At 42.8% G+C, this 21,061-nt stretch overlaps 1 protein-coding gene across 1 annotated transcript in view; it reads right to left on the reverse strand.

Annotated features, from left to right (window-relative positions):
• LOC138284407 (mucin-2-like) overlaps nt 1-21,061 on the reverse strand; it is a 1,933,778-nt gene that overhangs the window by 1,494,323 nt on the left and 418,394 nt on the right. The gene's annotated exons all lie outside the window — the stretch shown is intronic.

Raw genomic sequence — 21,061 nt, forward strand, 5'->3', positions numbered from 1 at the left:
AAAGAATCAGTATGAGATGCTGCAAGTTCACACAGCAAGCATCACCACTCGCGACTGCGAGGCTCCAGCCCGCCTATTTGCGACTCCCAGCAGACTATTTGTGCCTGCAGATCACTGCAAGTGACGTTCTCCTTCCTCCCCACACACTTCTATCAAGCGAATGGAACTCTTGGCTCAGTTCTTGAGAAGGTAAAACTTCAGCTCAACTCTTTCTAGGTCTGCATCTGACCCACACACCATTGAATGGTTTTCCAGGTTTTACACTCCAGATGAAGTTTTATGTAAGGCTAAATGAAGGACAAAGACTATGTCAAAAACTATTTTCAGTTTTTCAACATCATCTTGACTTGATTGGTATATTGCATGTTAGAGTTTAGAGAAGGCTGTTAGACCATAGATTGCATGGACAATCAGGTGTTCATTTTCTATGAGAAGCCTTATAAGTCAGCATCTTCAGTAACACTTGAGAGAAGGGTGAAGATGATTGTGAATACATCAGTAGTGGGTATGTCAAACTATCCATTTAGAGAACATTCAATGAAAATAATGAGGTTTGTACGCATGGAGGAAGACTGGAGAAGATTCTTAATGCAGTAGGCTGATTAAAGGCAGGCAGGCAACCTAGAACCATCCATCCTGAACCCATCCAATAAATGAGGTAGAGGATTGTTCTTTCATTTGAAAAATAAAAAAGGTGCTTTTTGTGATTTGGTAGATGTTCATGTTTAATCTGATATAGATGTTGGAGTTGGCAGAAACTTTTCAGTTTGTTTTATGTTCTTTACAGATATCAGTCATCAGTCGGGCAAACTAGATCCGAGTCGGGAATCAAAGACAGTGGGTTACTGAACAGTGGAATCCTGACGTGATCACCAATGAAGGTGGGAAAGCTTTGAGTGGGTCAAGTTCAATGATCATGCCCAGGAAGGTCTTTAAGTTGACTGGCCTCAGCTCGACATCACTCTTGGTGAAGCCCTCTGTGTTCAGCGTTTACTGGAAGCCAGATCTCCTACAGCAAGGTAAATCACCAAGTTGAATCTGTCAATGGCTTTTGCTCAACAGTGATCCTGGCCCCCCACCGGTTCTTCAGAGAAAACGCTGGCAAAAAGATTCTAAGTCCCAGCATTTGAAGTTTCAGCAAGATGATACTTAGAGACACACTAAGCCCCAGCATATTGGAGACACACTTAGGGGTCGGAAGTCAATCCAGTAGAAGCCTCAAAGACAGATCCAGATGAAAGTGGTCAGCTGGCCTCTTCAGGAAAGTAGACTTTTTGCTGTTTTTTGTTTCCCTATAGCTAAACAGGAGGTCACCCATCTGACCAATGAAGTCCACTTATAAGTCCTGGGTGCACATGGCAGCTGGTTCAGCCTTCTGGGTTCTCCTAAAAGATCACATCAGTAGGTGCAGTCCTTCTTCTGTCTTCTACAGGCACAGAGGTGTTATAAAGAGGGCACTGGGTGTGCCACACTTATTCCCCAATGTCAGCCTGCGGGTGAAGGAATTCCTGACCACTCTCTAACCATTGGGAAAAATCTCCCAGGAATGACTCTACCCACCTTTGCAGTACTTCCTGTGTGTTTTCCACAGTGGGCATCTCTCCCTAAAACTATCATGGCAACACTTTCTTAATCTCTGCAGAGGTCCCTGTGGCGACCCAAAAGTGTGGCTATAATAATGGGCTAACACTCCCTTGTGGTCACTCTAAACCAGTTGTGGGGGCAGCTCCTCTGCCCCTAGGATTGGTGCCTGGCGGGATACCAGGACAATAGAGGGGTTGGCCCAGGTGAGAGATACATCTGCTTGTGACAAGGTAGGCATCCTTTGAAGTTAATTAAGTTCTAGGGCACAGCCCAGATGGCCATCCTGTTAGGGGAAGATCATTCTCTTGAGCTTTCTCTCAGGACTGGGAGTCACTTCACACCTAATCAAGGAGTCATTCAACTCCTGGGTGACAGTGAACACTGACAGAAAGGCACACTTGGCTAAGGCCGAAAAATGAAAATTTTCCAAACATGCAATTTTCAAAATAGTAATAAAAAATCTGACTTGACAATTGAGCAGGCGTGGGGGAAACTCGCAGAATTAACTCGAGGAATTCAAAGAGGTCACAAAAAAGAGATTCCAAAGAGCTCTGCCCACGCCTACTGTAAAGCAGAGAAATGACACAGTAATGAACAGATGGGTCATTTAGGCGTCAACCTAAGCCCCAGTAAATGGAATAAAGCATGCTTTCTTTATAGCTAAATCTGCACACATATGTTGCTAGCAGTAGGACTTACTTGCAATACTCAGAATATTTTAATGTATAGAATGCAAAGAAAAATGCAAAGAATAACCACACAGAGCCTTGACTTATGCTACGCACAGGCATGATATACAACAAACTGAAGCCAAACTGTATTTCAATTCAAGTGCATAAAATAGCACAGAAAGGCTCACTGAAGGCTTTGACTATTTCTTTTAGTGGTTTCATTAAAAACAACCTTTTTCACATGGACCATGTCAGGACTTGTGAGCATCAAGCGAGGGCCTGTGTGCTGCAGTGGGAGAAGGGGGAGGGAGGTGCATTCTGATGCCAGCAATAGCAGTCAGAGGCAGAATGAAGGGAAGTTCTACTTGCTCAGCTAGCTGCAGATTTACCTGGTTGAAACGTTAGCCTCAGCAGAATCCAGTGAGCCTGGTCTGCAGTTATTAGCGGAGGATTTTTTTAATGGTGACGGTCTTCTATTTGCTGATAAATGTAGGCAGCTAGGAAAGAAGCTCATGTTTCGAAGGCAGGACACCAGACACAGCCTTCCAGGAAGGAGGGTGGGGGCGCTTTCATTTTCCTAACAGGGTACACAACATACAACTTAATCACATGAGGATTCATACAAGAGTGGGAGTGGGCAAAGGCTAGGTGCAGAACGAGTATCGAGGCATGGCGACTAAAGAAGATATCCTACATTAGTGTCTACTTCCTGCTGCTCACTTAACCATACCCTGCATTACCGTTTCCTAACGTTTGCTGACCTAGGTCTTGGACTGGAATTGCCAGGGTGGGCACAACCTTCGCCTTCAGCAGACTAAGGGGCTCCAACAACTTTGCACGACTTCTACTCATCTCAAATTCAACTCTTCCTCATTCATCCCCAAGGAGTACAAACTAAAGCAAATTAAACATTCACCTCCAATCGCAGATCTGGGTTAAATTCATAGTTTTTTTGCCAATTCCAGTATGGACCCCTCCTTAAGCAAATTAATATTGTTCCTGATCCCCATGGGAACATTCCAGCCCGAACTGCCAGGCCAGGTCCTCCTTGTTCACCATTCCATCCATCATCTGTTGTTTTTGCTTTTGTCACCCTAAGTGGGAAGGGTATGAAACTCATTGAGTTTCATTTTGCGTTTCCTAATGAGTCTCAAAGCGACCTACCTCATGAATATTCATGAGGTTGGTCGCAATTTGTGACCCATTAGGAAACACTAAAATCACAGGGATGGTGGCCTGCTGGGCTCTGCAGACAACCATGTCAGTGATTGCTTTTAAAAATATGTGTTTCAGGTTGCCACACATGCCACATTGATGATGGCCACATGATGTACTACATTTCATTGAAGTGAGGGAAATGTGAGTGTTATGCAGGTTCTGTATGTCCAGCCTGCAGAGTCCAGGGCCCTTTAAATGTATCGCCCAGTATCGTACAAAATCCAGGCTGTGGGAGAGTCGCTGTGGCTATACAATTGTGGCACTGTGCCCACTCTCTGCAGACCTGCAGATCCAGTCTTGGGGCCAATATGAGGCACTAGTGGAAATATTTGCCCTGAATACCTCAGTCCGTTGAAGAGATTAGGAATGGGTAATGTGATAAATCCCTGAACTAGTCCATATGTGCATTTGGCGTCATTGTCAATGTGTGTCTTTGACTCATGACAGGTCCCCTACTCCACCAACTCAGTAGCATAGTTACACAGCAGAAATGGAATCAAAAATACCTTTGTATGTTGGATGCCATCTCTGTAGGTTTTGGCACATTTGTTCAAAGGTGTGTCTTGTGGAACAGGTATATAGGACAGAAACCCACCCTGAAGTGGCATGAGTCTACATTTGGTAGACCACATATCCACACATACACAGGGTAAAGACTTTCCGTGCCCACCATGCCAACCCTTTCATTGTCACTCAAGTCCTAAGGTGAAGTCTGTACTATGGTAGTTGCTTGTAGGGACTGTACGCATTGAGTCAATGTTGCTGAGTGTAAATGTGTTTGTCCAGTCAGACCCAAGGAATAGACCCAAGGAGTATACCCTTCAGACGCTACATTGGTGTGAAGTGTTTCATTTTGGCTCGCATCACTGTACATGTTACTGGAGCCTGGGCCATGGGTATGGTTTATCTGCAGATAACTCCAAAAAACTGTAGTCATGTCTGTGTACTTATCAGCATGTGTGCTGTACACTTGTGGTATGTTTACAAATTACAAATGTTGTCCTTGGTGTTTCTGACATGTGTATGACACATTCATTTGTGCAAAAACTTGTGTTTCTAATCTTTTGATTTGTCTCTTGCATCCATACAGGTCAACGCCCATCAGAAGAAGGGTATTTGGTGAGCCATCACCTGGAAGGTGCGGACCCTGGGGGCTCCATAGCTGGCAGAGCACCCTATATCAGAAGAGGTGGTAGGACCTTAGATGCTGGACTCTGAAGTTCGCAGATGTCCAGCTGGGGCTGTCCTCCCAGCATGGGCGGGGTGCACGTCAGAGCCTGAGCCCCCTAATTGCCAGCATTCTGGTACTGGCCTACCCGGATCTTGATGGGCATTTGAGGGGAGCACAGCGGCCAAAAGGGAATGAGTACAGGGCATATTCCTTCCTGTCGCATTGTCAAGTTGATATGTTAGGTTCAAACATCTCCCCCTGACGACTGGGGATGGGTCATGTGTGGCACAAAAGATGAGTAAGTGTTTATGTAGGTATGGAAGTGCATACTGATGAGCCTTGCCTCCCCAAACAATTTGCTTTCCAGGGACAACACATGGCTGTTGCTCCCCACCCAGATGGTCTTGCCCGCTCACCCAAGTGGGTGGGCATCTACTTCGCCCCAGGCATCTTACCCCCAGCACCTGTTCCCCCCTCTGCCCTGAGTGAGTAAGCTATTTACTTCCTGAGTCAAAGCTCTGTGGGGCAGACTGCCATTATAAATGCCATCCAGGGTTTGGCCAGCAAACTTCAGCAGACAAATGAGTATCTGGAAGGCATCCATAGTGACATGTCTGGCCTACAGGGAACTTTTCAGGCTTTTGCCTCTTCACTGAAGGCAGCAATCCACCCCCACAAACCTGCCCCCACCATCTCTATCTTCCCAATCTTAATTCCCTATGTCCATACCTGTCCCAAGCACACAGACACATCCACATGCACCCACCTCAACACACACAAGCAGCACAAGCACTCAACAGTCGTGCACAGACCCCACAACAGACACTTTTCAACAGACACCCCCACAACCTCCACTGAACCACACACCATGACCACAAAACCCACAGGCACCACCACCACACCCAGAGACACATCCACCACACCCACCGTACACCCAGACAACATCTCACAACCCACACACCTCAGACACCATACCCCCAGACATCACCACAACACCCACAGACACATCATCCATACCCCAGAAACCACGCCAACACAGACTCATCCATAACATCCACCACACCCACAGATACCCCCAACAGACACACACAAACATCCACCACTCCCATGTCACCTAGCACCTCTACCTCACAGAACCCCAAGACACACAAACACCCATGCTCACAGACGCAACTGACAACACCTCAACACAAGCATACCTCACACATGCACACAGCGGCAGCATCAACATCGACAGTCAAGACCATTGTTCCCTCAACTTCCAAATCGCAAATCCCTTATGATGACCCTACCCGTTTTCCCTAAGAAAGTTTCCTCTTTGACCTTGGCCTTTCCCCTCTTACCTGCACCACCCTTCCCGAACCAAAGAGGCCCCACCCACATCCCAACCCATCTCTTCCACATCCCAGTCCTCCCCTGTCACACCTGCAACCCTTGCAAGCACCCATATACCTCTCCCAAAAAGAAGCCCACTCCTCAGAATAAACAGCCCCCCACTCAAACCCACCCATCCCACATCTGACCCCACCCCACCCAAGCATGATCCCTGAGGTGTCTGCATGCTTACTTGATGCTCCTTCCAGTGGAGGTGCCCAGGCACTGATTGGAGTCAACCTTAAGCACAGTACTGTGCATGGACTTATGTGGACTGGCCAATGGCCTCTGACATAAATAATCTGGTGTTAATAAACCCAGGTTGTTGTTTTGTTGGGTTCACATTTGTCCTGTCATTACTTCTCCACCTTTTTGTTGCTCCTGAGTGACCTGTATTGTATACCTACAGTTGTGAGTGTTTAACCATCATTGCTGATCCATTTCCTGTTGTTTGCATGATCTGACTTTGAGGGCAATGCTGGTGTCATCCAGGACAAGGGTAGATGTTCACTGTTTGGATATGTGGATGGTAATACAATTGGGGTGTCATTACATTGTATTGTGTTTAGGATGGTAAGTATTTCATCTTCGGTCGGCCAATGTCAGCATGTATGGTATTAGAATTGTCCCCCTGAAATGGATTGTACATTCATTTCAGATGTGGAAGCTAGAGTTTTGTTTGTGAACACATGGAGGGTGTTTAATTGTGCTACCTTCCTTTACATTTCACTGACCTTGTGCAAATTTTGATGTGTATACCTTGCAGTTACTTCATCTACATGTATGGCCCATGATGTTGCTGGTGTATTTGCTGCCCTTGACTTGCACTTACACATTATGCAGATTGGCATGTCACTTGGCTCTACTATTGTTTGTCCTTGAGATAAATGTTATGCTAGTTCCTGTGCAAATGGTGTTTTAGGACATGTCCAAAGTGTAATGTGTCCTAGAGCAGCATCCTTCTAGGAGTGCTCCTGATGGCCCCATCCATCTTGTGCATGTATTTTTGTGGAATGTGGCAGTGCAGTGACCAGCCCAAAAAAGGTGTTTTTTGGCTGTGGATGTGTCATTCGTTGTGAATGACTCTGAACAAAAACAATGACAGGTGTCCTTGTCCCACGTAGCGTGACACCCATATCACATGGATGATGGTGCGACAATCTGTTGTTGAGGTTACTGACACAGGCAGGTGTGTGTTGTCACCATCGGTTGTGTCCATGGCAGCATGAATTTTGTGCTCCAGCTATGAGCAGCAGCAAGACGCATATGATCACCTCCCTGGGAGCATCGGACGTGTGATGTTACCTGCAGGTGAGTTCCTTCCTTTATACTCTCTGTTTCTGCCTACTGGGACATGGTGGTTTCATTGCTACTGTCACGACGACTGAAGGCAACATCATAATGTGTCCAGCTAAGACACTGTCTCGGACTGCCTCATTGGCCTCTCTCACCACTGTGATGGTCTGTGCTACCTAGCTGTGCCGCCTGGACCGTGGCAGTCTCTTCTTTATAAGACCACATGCATCATAATACAGTGGTCTGACCACCAAGTTGATGGCAGTTGGACCACTGCCTTGGTGGTCTAAGAGTCGCAAAACTTGTAATCTGACTCTAAGTGTCAGTAGACATTCATCCACAAACAAGCCACCAGTACATGGCCTGCATTAGAAAACATGGGTGTTAATGTGTTTGCACATGTTCTACAAGCTTGCTTGCTTCTCGCCTTTCTGCCTCTTCTTTTTAACGCCATTCAGGGCTGGACTAAAGTTTTAGTGCAAAGTTCTGGCGGTTCTTTGCTTGGCATCTCCCACCATTTTGCCTCAGCTAATATCCACCTTTGTTACATATCAGTATGCTGATTGAATTGAAAGTTTCCTATTAGGAAATCAAAATTTATATTTTCCTAAATAGTGAATTCCTAATAGAGATCGTAACCCCATAGAAATCTCTATTAGTAAATCACAGTTTATTTACATCCCAATTTGTGATTCCCAAATAGTGATTTCTTCAGATTCGCTATTTAGGAATTGTAAATGTGATATTTTGCACAGGTAGGCCAGAATTACCCACTCTCTGTTTTACCATGGGGCAGAGCCACAAGTCATCTTGCTGTCCTGACCTACACTAAAGTGAAAGGGCAGGAATTGTAAATGTGATATTTTGCACAGGTAGGCCAGAATTACCCACTCTGGGTTGCAAAATACAGACTGATGCAGGGAAATTGCACCAGGCAAATACTAGATCCACAGGATGTGTATTTTTTTAGAGTGCGCTGTCGGCATCAAAAACATAGGAATTGTAATGAACCAACAAATGAAGCCCAAAAATAAGTGCTTCATTATTTACACATCAGTCACGAGAGGTGAATGTCCATATTCCACATGGAGATAATACACCTCAAAGTAAATGATGTGTTTTATTCAATGTTTATTTGGGAATACTGGTACTCAGTCTACACAGCAGAGGAAATGTTTGAAAGGGTAATCCTTCATTTAATAAATCTACTAAACTTCACAGTGTATGGTTGCACACTGAGGTGGACATTTTGATATTGGCGGTAAAAACTGCCTACCGCTGCGGTAACGGCCACCAAAATACCGCCACCAAGGCTATCATCCGTCCGCCATATTATGAGCACTGCCGGACTACCGGCACAAGAAGGGTGGAAATCTGGCAGTGTACATGGTGGCGGACGGTGGTAAGGTAGTGCTGCTACCACCAACACCGCCATGCCAGTAGAACGCCACCAGCCGTATTATGACAGGTAATACGGCCTGGTGATGTTCTGCTGGTGGGGCACTGCTGGTGGTAGCAGTGTCCCTTCCCGTTCCCTGCCAGAAGACCTCCTCGACAAAGTTAAGTTGGGCTTCTGACAGGGGAGATGGTGGGAGGGTGGGGAGTGTTGTTTGTGTGTGTCTGATCGTGTGCATAAATGTGTGAGTGAGTGTGTGAATGCATCTACTTGTGTTGTGTTGTTTGCGTGGTTGTATGTGTCTGAGTGAATCTGTGTAAGAATGGTGAAGTGAGTGCATGTTTGCATGCAAAAGTGATTGTGTGTAGGAATGTGTGCGAGCATGTGTGGAAGTATGCGTGTATGCCAGTGTGAGTGATTGGGTGTATGCGTTTTGCGTGCCTACAGGTGTGTGTGTGTGTGTGTATTGGGGGCATGTGTGTGATAATCAGAGGGGGTGGGGGTGTGTGTGTTTGGATCAGGGGTGGGGGCTGGGTGGGTGTGAGTTTGGATCAGGGTGGGTGGGTGTCAAGTGTGTATGGGGTGGGGCTTAAGATGGAGGGGGCTGGTGGTGTCAGGTGTGTTGTGGAGGTGGGGGAGCCACCTACCGGTGACAGAGAAGGAATTCCCTTTCACCGGTGGGTCCTACCACCATGGTTTTCGTGGCATTGCTAACACCACGAAAACAATGGTGGTAGGCAGGCTCATAATACTGGCGGCGGTACTATGCCAGCCACCGAGCTGGAGATTGATATCTCCGGCCCGGCGGCTGATACTGCCATGGTGGCATGAGTGGAGAAGTGGCGGGTTGGCTGCAGCCAACCTGCCATTTTCATAGTGTGGTGGTATGTACCGCCAGCCTGTTGCTGGCACTACCGCCACATTAACACTTACTGCCGGGGTCATAATGATCCCCTGAATCCCTCATTTAAGAGGTTTTAGCATGGGGCAGAGCCACAAGTCATCTTGCTGTGCTGCCCTACGCTAAAGTGAAAGGGCAGGAATGCACTGTATTTACGCATTATGGTGCATTCTTGTACTTTCCCCCTGTGCTGGTAGCATTTTAGCAGCCTAGTCCAAGATAGACACCCTTACATCATGGAGCAATGGTGCCTGCGTTTCATGCCAGATTGCATGCAGGATTGTTTGTGTGCCAGAAGGTGCACCTTCCTGCACAAAAACAACCCCGAGAGGCGTTTTCCTCTTTCTATGTGTGGTGCAGACTGAAACACACATGGATATAGGAAAAAAAAATGAGGAGGAATAAAAATATGTCTCCTCATTACACCTCAATTCGGGAGATGCAAGGTTTTGGTGCTTCCCTAGGTTTACGTTATTAAGTTAAACTGGTGCAGCAGCAACATCCATGGGTTTTGCCTAGAACAAAACACTGCGATGGCCATGGAAAGCCTCCTTTGCGCAGAGCAAAGCAACACAATGGCTTACGCTGCTTTTCCTTCCTGCATATCTGTGAGGCCATTCACAGCCATGCAAACTGGCTTTGCATGGCCCTTTTAGAAATGGTTGAAAGGTTTGCGCCACCAGAGAGTCATAAGAAGTGGCGATCTGACAATGCAAGTCTCTCATATATAAGCCCCAAAGTGACTCACAAGGAACATGCTGAAGATATTTCTGAGCTCTAGAAATGCTTATCCATATTGAAATATTCAATTTGCAGAAGTATTCATTCCAATAATTTAACGATTACCACCTCACAGGCGACTTTGCATGAAGAGAAAACTGTTCTTTCAAAGTGTGGTAATAGGTAGAACTACAGTCAGTTTGGTAAACGTGTTTTATACAGCTATCCACATCTACTAGAAGATTTTTTCTCTCTCTGTAAAAAAAAAGACTAGACTTCTTCACTATGTAAAGGACAGGTTGAAAAAGATTTAAATCAGACGTACGGAGTCACAAGATTTTTTAATGTGTGAGGTTAAAAGAAGAATATACATGGAAATTTGGGGGTGCATATTTACAAATATCTGTCAAACAAAGTACCATAGAGTCCAAAGTTGCTGTGCTGCATTGTGTGAAAAGGAGACGGCAGGATAGTGCTATTTCTACTAAAATACAGCTCTGTGTCTCAGCACACATTTTGGCTGTCTTGCGCCACACACACACACACACACTATTACACTGTAGTGTGTGCATTAGTCTAGTAAAGAGTATGCACTGAAAGGGTAGCCTCTTAGTACAAAAAAAATTGTTTAAAACGCCTTTAAAATGTTCGATCTTTCTGTGTGTGTTGCACTGTAAAGTGCACAAACAACCTGGGAAACATTTTGGGGAAAAAAAAACATTCCTCTTACTTTGCGGCTGCCTGAAGAATGCACATTTCTTTGGAGCAAAGCCCTGTCTACAAGCACTAAAGGCAGAGCTTTGTTTGAAAATCCTTGGATGGTAGTGTCGTAACTCCCACGTGCCACCCAAGGGTTTCCCATTTGATGCAAATGCTTTGAGTTATTTAAGGCAACTTAACAGTGCAACTAAAGTGTTATGCTTGAATGTCAATAACATATCAACACTATACAGAAGCCTGCATGACGTCTGGTAACTTTGGGGTGGTGCAAAGTATTTCTAAATCTGGTCCTGTATTTGAAGCTATGTGGAGCCATTTTAATGGTTAGGCTGAGATCTTTGTCCATTCAGTGAGTCATTCTGATATTAGTTTATGCTTTTCAAAACTTCATACATATTTTTGTACTAATTTATTTCCATTTCTTATCTTTTGTAACCAATTTCACAACTTGCAATATACCTTTTTGATTGCTTGAAGACTTTGGAATTTCATTGTTTTAAATAATACCTTTCGTTACAGTCATTTGGGTCATGTCTTTTTACCATTTCAGTTAGTATAGGACAATTATAGCACATTCACTTCAGGCAGGATGCGAATAAAGCAACCAAAACATATTTCCATTTCTGCAAGAGCACGGCTACCATTCTTTAGGGCATCAAAGATGTTTTCTTTCAGGCGTAAGATTAGTTACTTGGCTATTCAAGTCAGAAGCATGATCGTATGATTCTGTACACCACAAAGCACTACACCACTACTTTTTGGCAATGCCTGGAACAGGAAAAGGCTCAGAAGTAAAATAACCATTTCGAAATATTGATCGAAAATTTGCAGATGACTGAGAATACATTTTCAAAATATTTCTCTCTGATTTTATAAAAACTGCAAAAGCATGGACATTCAAACATCCTGCAAGCAGATCACACACTACCTCTTGGATGACTTCACTATGAGTCTCAGTGGAAGCATCAAGCCCTTGCTTCATTACAATTTTGGTGAACTGCATAGGGAATAGCAGACGTCCCTGTCTGGTACCTCTGTTAGTTTTTGAATCCCCACTAACCTTTCTGTGCATGAACAAATGTATCCTTGTGTCATATTAAGATGCGAATATGCATGCATTTCATAATTTTAAAAAACTCAAAATAATTCATAGCACGAACATTAGTTGCTCATGTTTGATTTGCTTGCATTATTTTTATGCTCCAATTAGAGGATTTTTACCCCAACAAAATCTCAGCAACATGACATGGAGTGATGGCATAGTCGTGGACATTCCCAGTAACTATCAGAATGTGAAATGGCAGAAATTACTTAAGATTACATTGATGTAAACACAATTTCCCTCTGGCTTAAAAAAGTAACCGTCTATGGTAGTTTCATGAGGAAAATTAATCCGAGAATTCAAGAATCGAATCAGGGTCTTATTTAATATGTTGAAATGAATGTAAAGGAAGATTATTGCATGATTCCTTTGACTGGTGTGTGACATTCCTCCGTCATGATAAAAATATATCAATCTGGGTTTTAGTCTGTCCTCCTGCAGCACTGTCACCCTAGCACATTTCTTACCTTGTTCTCATCTTCATATCTTTTTAATTTAAGGTTTTGTCCTTTATAAGAACCTCTCACTTGAGTTTCACCTCCTCAGAAGTCCTCTTCAACTTTATAAGTTGGCCATAAACGTGATCGCCATTATTCATGATATGCAGTTGAACAATTCTTAGCACTTTAGATTTGCCAGATCACTTGTTCATTTTCATAAATCGGTATATACAATTTGCAAGAAAATATATTGAAATTGCCCCAAATCATTTCCCTGCTTACAAATACTTAATCCATCTCAAATGTGTCATGGATTTGTTTCCCATTTTGAAGTCCAGCATAGCAGCATGCAAAAGCTGCTTTTCTGACGTCTTGTATCTATGTAGGCTTTCAAACCCGCCCACCTCACGCCAATCACTATAACGCGTTCATGGGGTTGCCTTTCAAAAAAACCTTTGTTACTGTTGGTAAATGCTTTACATTTGTCTCTACTTGGGGCAGTTTTGTTGCCACCTTGGAAACCGACACTGTTAAATGGATAATTGCACTTTTGTCGATATGTTTGACTGCGAGCAAACTTCTTTTTCCTTTTGTGTGTCCCCTTCGCAAACATGCTCATGGCGCTTTAGATCGGCTTGCTTAGGTGAACTGTTTCACTTTTAATTTTTCCTTTTGTGTGTCTTTTAGAGTTGGCAGACTGTAAACATTGTGCTTTTTTGTAAGTTCCATTAAGTTATTCACATTTGATTGGCCAGCTAAAACAGTAAAAACTGCATATGTTTCATGTGCTTAGTGTAGTCCAGCATGTTGTAAATCGTGCTCTGTCTATCTCATGGTTAGTGATGCAAGACAGCACAATAGAAAACGCTGCCAGTTTGTATAATATGTTTAGTGTTGGATGCCACATCACAGGCAGAGACGCTGGACTACTGTATGGTGCTTAGTGTAGGCAGACAGAGATTGTAAACACTGGGAAGACATGGAGGGGAAAAAGTACTGACCACAAGCTCTTCACTGCTTGTACTGTGTACTTAGTACAGGCAGATAAGCAGAAACAGAAGAGGCACTGCACTGTTTGCACCATGTCCCTAATGTGGACAGGTGCAATGACAAACAGCATAGGCTGCACAGCTTCCACCGTGTTGCTTAGTGTGGACAGGCACACAAGGAGAAAACATTGCACTATACCAACTGTCATTATTGGCAGGTGAAATGGACTGAAGGAGGCGGTGAACTGAACTGACTGTGATGACAAAACACAAGTGCCCTCCTTGAAGCTCCTACAGAGGCATAAAGAAACCGACAAAAGTGCAGGAATGGGAGAGCAGGGCCATTGTTCAGGCAGCTGTATCATTGTTTAATGGGAAAGATAAACCTTTGGGTAAAGAAGTCACCATGCCTGAGGTGTCTGGGGACGGGACTGACTCTAAACAGCAGCTGTCAGATAATAATATGCTTCCCATCATCACCCCTTGAACAACGGACAATCTCTAAGAAGATGTATTATTGGAGCCTGCTATGAATGGAAATTTGAGAGCCTGAGACACTGGCAAGACCATTGGCGATGTCCGGCTTGCCGGGCCATAGGAAGCACTTCAGTATCACAGGCTGGTAACCTCTGAACCTTTTATTTTAGTATGGTGAGAGTTGCAGCTCACATAGGTTTGTAAAATTATGTATTTGGCAGATGGCCATTGCCATTGGCCCAGGGGAATGGAAGATGGGAATTGTTACAGGTTAATCACACTAAGCCCAATGCCGTGTATCCCAGACAATTTAGTTGTTAGTGTGGAACAGCTATTTGTGTCTACATGTCAGAGCTGGGATTGAGAGGGTCTATGGGCTGTACAGGAGAGTGTGACATCCAAGATACCTTAGGATAGGATCGTTGCTCAATCCTTAAAAGATTCATGTGTATCTTCAGAGGTGAGGTCTGCAGAAAACATTTTTACCAGAGACCATGAAAACTGAATCTTCACAAGATTCACAAGTGGATGAGACAGGTATAAGTGACTGCCAATTCCACTTTTGCTAGGGGGTATTGCTATGGGTTCACCCAGGGTACCATTTGAGGCCACCTCCACTGAAGTGGACGACAAAGGTAGCTATGTGCTTGTTAAAGACAAATTGGATGGATGGTAAGAATCTATGCCCCTAACACCTAAAAGAATAAATTATTTGTCACACTCTCAGTGTGACTGGCTGACAAGTTTGGCATGCCCATTGTGCTGGGCGGAGATACATACTTCATGCTCCACACAGTGCTAGACCATTCATACACTCCCTTGCTGAAAACAGGCGTTGGCAAAGCTAGTGCAAATGTTCTCAATGTGTAAGGAGGACTGGCACATTACAAATATTTAGCACACTGATATGACAGAACATTAATACTCTATTATACTTGCACCACATGACCTATATGTGCACCTAGCTTGATTTATGTCCACAACAGTGGCCGACCTTTCATTCACCAAGACAGAATAGCTAGGGTGCCCCATATGGGACCACAACTCACCCCTAACTCACTCTTAACTGGATTGCACTGTGGCACCCCTTGTACCTCCAATTCCCACCTGGTGTCTTCTAGAGGCCATGCTTGAGGACTTTCCTGAGTTCGCTAATCAGATAATTATGGGCCCAGATACACTTGGAAGCCCAGGTGGAGGCATTTCACTTGAAATTACTGCTTCAGGTGAAATTCTGCAACTCATAATGAGGGCCTAAGTTTCAAACCATTTTCGCAAGTCTAACTCTTGTGTAGTACACCCTATTTAGTAGTTTCAGTTGTACTAGATGCTATTGAACCCTCTCTCAAATATTGTAATACCTCCTCACATTTGGTCCCTTCATATAGGCATATAGTAATATTATGAAATAGAGCATCATTGGACCTGGCCCTTTTCCATAGGGTCAACCCAGATTTTTGCCTTCCTCTGCTGAACCCATTTATGTCGGCTTTTAGGATTCTGTACAGCTCCTCCTGCTAACAAGTGGTAAATTGCTTGGGTTAAACCTTTTAACATGGCAAAATTGGTTTGCACCTGAATGGTACATTTAATTTACTTATAAGTCCCCAGTATATGGTACTAAATGTACTGAGTGTCTGTAAATTCAATAGTACTAGAGAGTTGCATCACTCATTGTGCCACTGACTGAAGTAGGGCTGTCAAGCATGCCTCAGGTCTGCCCCTGCAGTGTGTATGTACAATTTCAAACAGCAATCACAACCTAGCAAAATAAGCTTCATCTGTTAGGCCTAGGCCTTCCTTTTTAATACCCATAAATAACTTCTAAGGTAGGCCGTAACCACTGCTGGGTTATCTTATTACACTTATGCCCTTATTATGAGTGTGGCGGTCCGACCGCCATATTACAACCGTGGCAGAGCTGATACAGTTGGCCCGCCGGCAAACCGGAGTGGCGGTTTGGCGGGTGGTCTCTGCTGCCTGCCAAACTCTTAATAAGGCCCTCATAAGTGATGACTTCAGTTTGGTGACAGATAGAGAAATATTTATTTCACCCAAATGAATTGTAATTTAAAAACCTCTTTAATTGTAAAGACAGATTTTAAGTTACAATTCTGAAAATACCACTTTCAGAAAGTTCCTGGCTTGGGGGTTGGGCCTATTTGCTCAGCTAGGTTGGATCACTTGTAAATTAAACAAAAATTAATACATTTGCTGATAATTATTTTGTCAACACAATTTTTGGAAATTATCAGGTTTTTAATTTTCTTGACCTCATAGTTATTTAGTTAAACCTTTAGTTATTTTGAACTACATATTTACACACTATCCATATTCTTTACACGAACACTGCACTTATGTTAATATTTCAAGCTTACAAACTTAAAAAAACAAAGGACATAAATCATGTATCATATGTCAAATTAGTAACAACACACAGTACTATAAACACAATGGTTTTAAACCAGTCATTAATTCAAGAAATACATGGAGTTGTCCTATTCTACTCTAGTTTTAAGAGAACTCCTTAATTATATGCATTTAAAGGGGTTATGCCACCATATTGTTTGAAAAGAGAAAGGCATCCAGTGTTCCTTTTATGATTGCCTGTGTGTGGTTATTAATTATGGACAACTCCTTTGTGAAACAAGGGCTTCGTATTGCAAATTCCCCTCATTTTATATTATTCTCAGGATCAAAACGTGTTTCCAGAGTGATGCTGGTATTCAATTACAAAGAAAATAAAAACATTTTTGTAAACTATCTCATTTAAAAAAAGGGACTTTGCTTTGCCACTGGCTAAATTACAGAATGGACTACTAAGGTCTAGCCTAAAGACTACACATTATGAATGTAAATAACTAAGTGACCACAAGGCAGTGAACACAGCTTTCAAGGACCTCAAGGACCTCAACCGGAGAAAAGACTACATGGTGGAAAAAGTATTTCTTTTAAACTTCCAATGGAATGTGGAGCTAATGCCAGACAAAAGTACTGTAATTAGTAGCTTTGCAACAATGTAACATGACTTCCTGACTGATAACTAATGAAGCTCAGTTCACAATCTTTGTCGGCCACAGAAATTGAAACTTTCTTTTAGATTGTTGAGAGAAAGATAAATACATCTCCTCCAAGCTAAATGTGAAGTCACAGATGGAATATACATAAGGCTGCACACAAACAGAGGGACTGCAGATTGATAAGTGCCCCAGGCCATTATATTGAACCTTTGTTTAAAAATTAGAAGGAAACAAATGCTTTAGTTATTCCCTTTCAGTCTGGAGCAAAGCTACCAAGGGCGGCTCCTCCATAAGGGTGGAGGAGCGTTGTCCCCCGCCAGCAGCGGCAGCTGCAAAACCTTTCAAAGAAAAGGACAATAAACTTTGTTTATTATCCTTTTCTTTGAAAGGGGCGGCGCCACGGGAGAGACGTGCACTGAGGGGGACTGCTGTGTACTCCCCTCACTGCACGTGTATGTTTGGCCGGCTGTCTTGGGCCGGCCAAACACACATGCGCACAGGGCTCTCTCTAGCCCAGCAACAGAGTTGCCAGCCAGGGCGCTCCCAGCCAATACTAATGCTGTTTTGAGCAGCATCAGGATTGGCTGCAGGGCAGGCTGGGAGCCTGTGACTGCATGCAGCGACGATGTGGGAAAGAGGAGCAGCGCACTGCACGTGGCAGAGGAGGTAAGTTTAAAAAAAAAAAATTTCAATAAATTTAAATGTATTCATCTCCCCCTCACACCACCCCACCCCGCACCCAGGAATCCCCGTGAGCTGCGACTGAAAGCTACAGATTGAATTCTAGAAAGGCTCATGGTAACAAGAGAGGCAACTGAATTAAAAGTTGAAAATGAATAATAAATACAGTGGCACCAAAGAGCTTTAAGTAAGCTGTGTTTTTTTTTTAAAACATACATGCATGGCAAACTGAATATTTCATACACAAAGTTAACAAATAAGAAAATCAGGAATAAGATTGTATTCCATTTTTCTCTCTCTTTTTCTTCATGGAAAGAATGGTGGCTGCAAACTAAAATTCAAAACTAAGGTAAAGAAACAGAAAACAAGCCTATAGATGTATTATATGCAACCTCTGAACATAAACCCCTTTTAAAGGGACAAAAGAGAGGTAAATGTCAAAAATGAAATGGCAGAGATAATACTTAGCCCCTTTCTCTGAAATTCAATAGTTTACAAAACATTTTTTATTTTCTTTGTAGTTCAACAGCATTGGTCCAGAAACCAGTCTTGGTCCTGAGGATAACCCAAAATGAAGGGAATTTGAAACATGTTGACCGTGTTGCACAAGGGAGTTGGAGATACTGGATAACCACATACGAGCAATCTTAAAATGAACACTGGATGCCTTGCTCTATTCAAACAATATGATAGCATAACCCCTTTAAATGTGTATAACTAATGGAGTTCTCCTAAAAATAGAGTAGAATAAGACAGTGCTGTTAATTTCTTAAGTTAGTTACTGGTTTAATATAATTGAGTTTATAGCACTGTGTTTTGTTATTATTTTGATGTATAATATATGACTCATGCCCTTTGTATTTAAGTTTGTGGGCTTGAAATAAGTGCAGTGTTTGTCTAAAGAATATTGAAAGTGTATAACTGTTTAGTTCAAAATAACTACAGGTTTAACTAAATACCTATGAGGTAAAAAAAAACTTGATAATTTTTATTTATCAGCAAAGGTATTATTTTATTTTACTTTTGGACAATAAGCATTTTCCTGCCTAAACCAAGGTGCTTTTCTTCCGATGTCCAGGGTCATGTGACTGTGAATCTCTCTCCTGTGGTGTTTTGTGTATTCTTTTAAGACATGGGAACAAAAAGGTCTTGGGTGTGTGGCAGGATGTTGCGCTCTTGAACAGAATATCCTGGGGGGTTTACTCTGCCCTTCCTGAGCTTCAAAGGGTAGCCACAGGGCTTGCCCGCTCCCTTCCTGACTTGTAAGGGCTGCCTGCCATGCCACTGACAAATGTAGCTCACACCTAGGCCTGCCTGCCCTTTGTTACCCTAGACAGTTGGGAACCAATCCCAGGAAAGGAGGAGGGCTAGACGAAGGGTCACCGAAATCCTCAGGCTGACACTGGGTATTAAAGCTGAAAAAACACAGGCACTGACACTTCCAATATGGTAAACTATTACCCTAGCTCTCTTCTTCCCTACCCTACAAAGGTATTGCAAAATGTAGTCAGTCACCAGCTCACCGATCATTTGGAAAACATTTGTTGTGCCCCTCCCAAACCAGCTTTAGGGCTAAGAATAGTACTGAATCCACATTGTTTGCGGTATTGGATACCAGGCATCAGGCCTTTGGTGGATGAGGGAAAATCTTCTGCCCTCATTCTCTTGGGCCTGTTAGCCGCTTTTGATACATTTCCTTATTATCCTCTATTGTATGTGCTGTAAGATATTGGTTTCATTTTTTCCAATTTGCAATGTTGTTTTTCCTTCTTGAATAATAGGTATCAATCTGTCCAGATACCTCCCTTCAAATCCAAGCCTATGGGCGTCAGTTGTGGTGTCCCTAAGGGCTCGTCCCTAGGTCCCACTTCATTTAACATCTATGTGGCACTGCTGACAGGAATTGTGTAGAGCCTGGGGGTTTGAGATCGTCTCCTTTGCAGATGACATCCAGTTGATCTTTTCCATCAATGAGAGAAATATAGAGACTCAAAGAAAGTTGATAAGCTGCCATTCAGAAGTGGTGGATTGGATGCTGTCCAACTATTTGAAACTCAATGAGGAGAAAACAGAGCTGTTGCTTCTTTCGGAAGGCCTATAGTGTCTGGCATGATTCATGGTGGCCTGATTTGCTGGACCCTGCTCCAAAGCCGAAGAGAGCAGTTTAGATCCTGAGTTTCTTGATTGACCAGTCTCTTTCCACGTAGGACCAGGTGAACCCTGTGTGGGGGCCAGTTTGCTCCTCTTTGATCTCTTTGCAGGATTTTTCATTGGATTCCCATGATGTGGCATCACACTATTGTGCAAGCACGTAGTATGAGTTGATTTGAGTATGGCAATGCTTTATTGGATTATGGCACTGCCTAATATGTAAGGATCAAAAACAAATCATACGATTGCCAGTACTAACACAATTTATTCTAAACCACAATTAACATTATTATCACACAACCTAATTATTGTGATGACTGCTTTAATTTAAAAAATCTTTACAAATATTTTTACACTCTTGCACGACTGTAAATATCAGAGGAACACTATCATTTGTAACATAAATACAACAATATATTCACTTTAAAAAAAACAATTAACACAACAATTAACACAAACATGTATGAAATCTGTCAGTTCTATTTTATAGAAATTATAAAGACTGGAGGGACAGATGGGACAATTCACTTTTATCCCCCTTCTTAGTTGGAAAAAGACATGGGAGTTTGAGCACCAATGTTAACACAAATCGAAAACTTCTAACAGGGATTTATTATTTGTTTGAATCAGCAATTCTCTGCAAATCTGTATGAAAAGGGATCCAGAGGAGGGTTATGGAAAGTCTCCAGATGCCCATTGACTGCATCCTGGGAAATTAATTACCACGAGTGTAAAAAGTGCTATTATGTAGGTCACCGACCATTAGTATTGTCCATTTCTGTCATATTGTGTCGACCAATGGCTTTTGATCGGCATCCTGAAAAGGTAAATGTTGTGTAATGTAAGGAAGAATATAGCCAACCTGCCTTGTTCCAATTAATAAGAATCATATTTGGGAACAAATTTGTGAATTTAATCAATATAACAAATTTAGTATTTTGTTGATGAGATAAGTTATATAAAACATTCAAAATACATTTTAGGTTGAATTGAATTTTTTTATCTAAAATGAAAAGTTTGCAATGGTGAACCAACATTTTTTTTTCAGTAAAAGTAAAATTGATGTTTGGGAACAAAAATATTGCATTCCTATATTATTTGTAAAACTGATATTAAATGAAATTGGGAGTGCTTATTGCTGAATCCATGT

This window comes from Pleurodeles waltl, chromosome 3_1, assembly GCF_031143425.1.
Source record: "Pleurodeles waltl isolate 20211129_DDA chromosome 3_1, aPleWal1.hap1.20221129, whole genome shotgun sequence".
Taxonomy (NCBI): Eukaryota; Metazoa; Chordata; class Amphibia; order Caudata; family Salamandridae; genus Pleurodeles; species Pleurodeles waltl.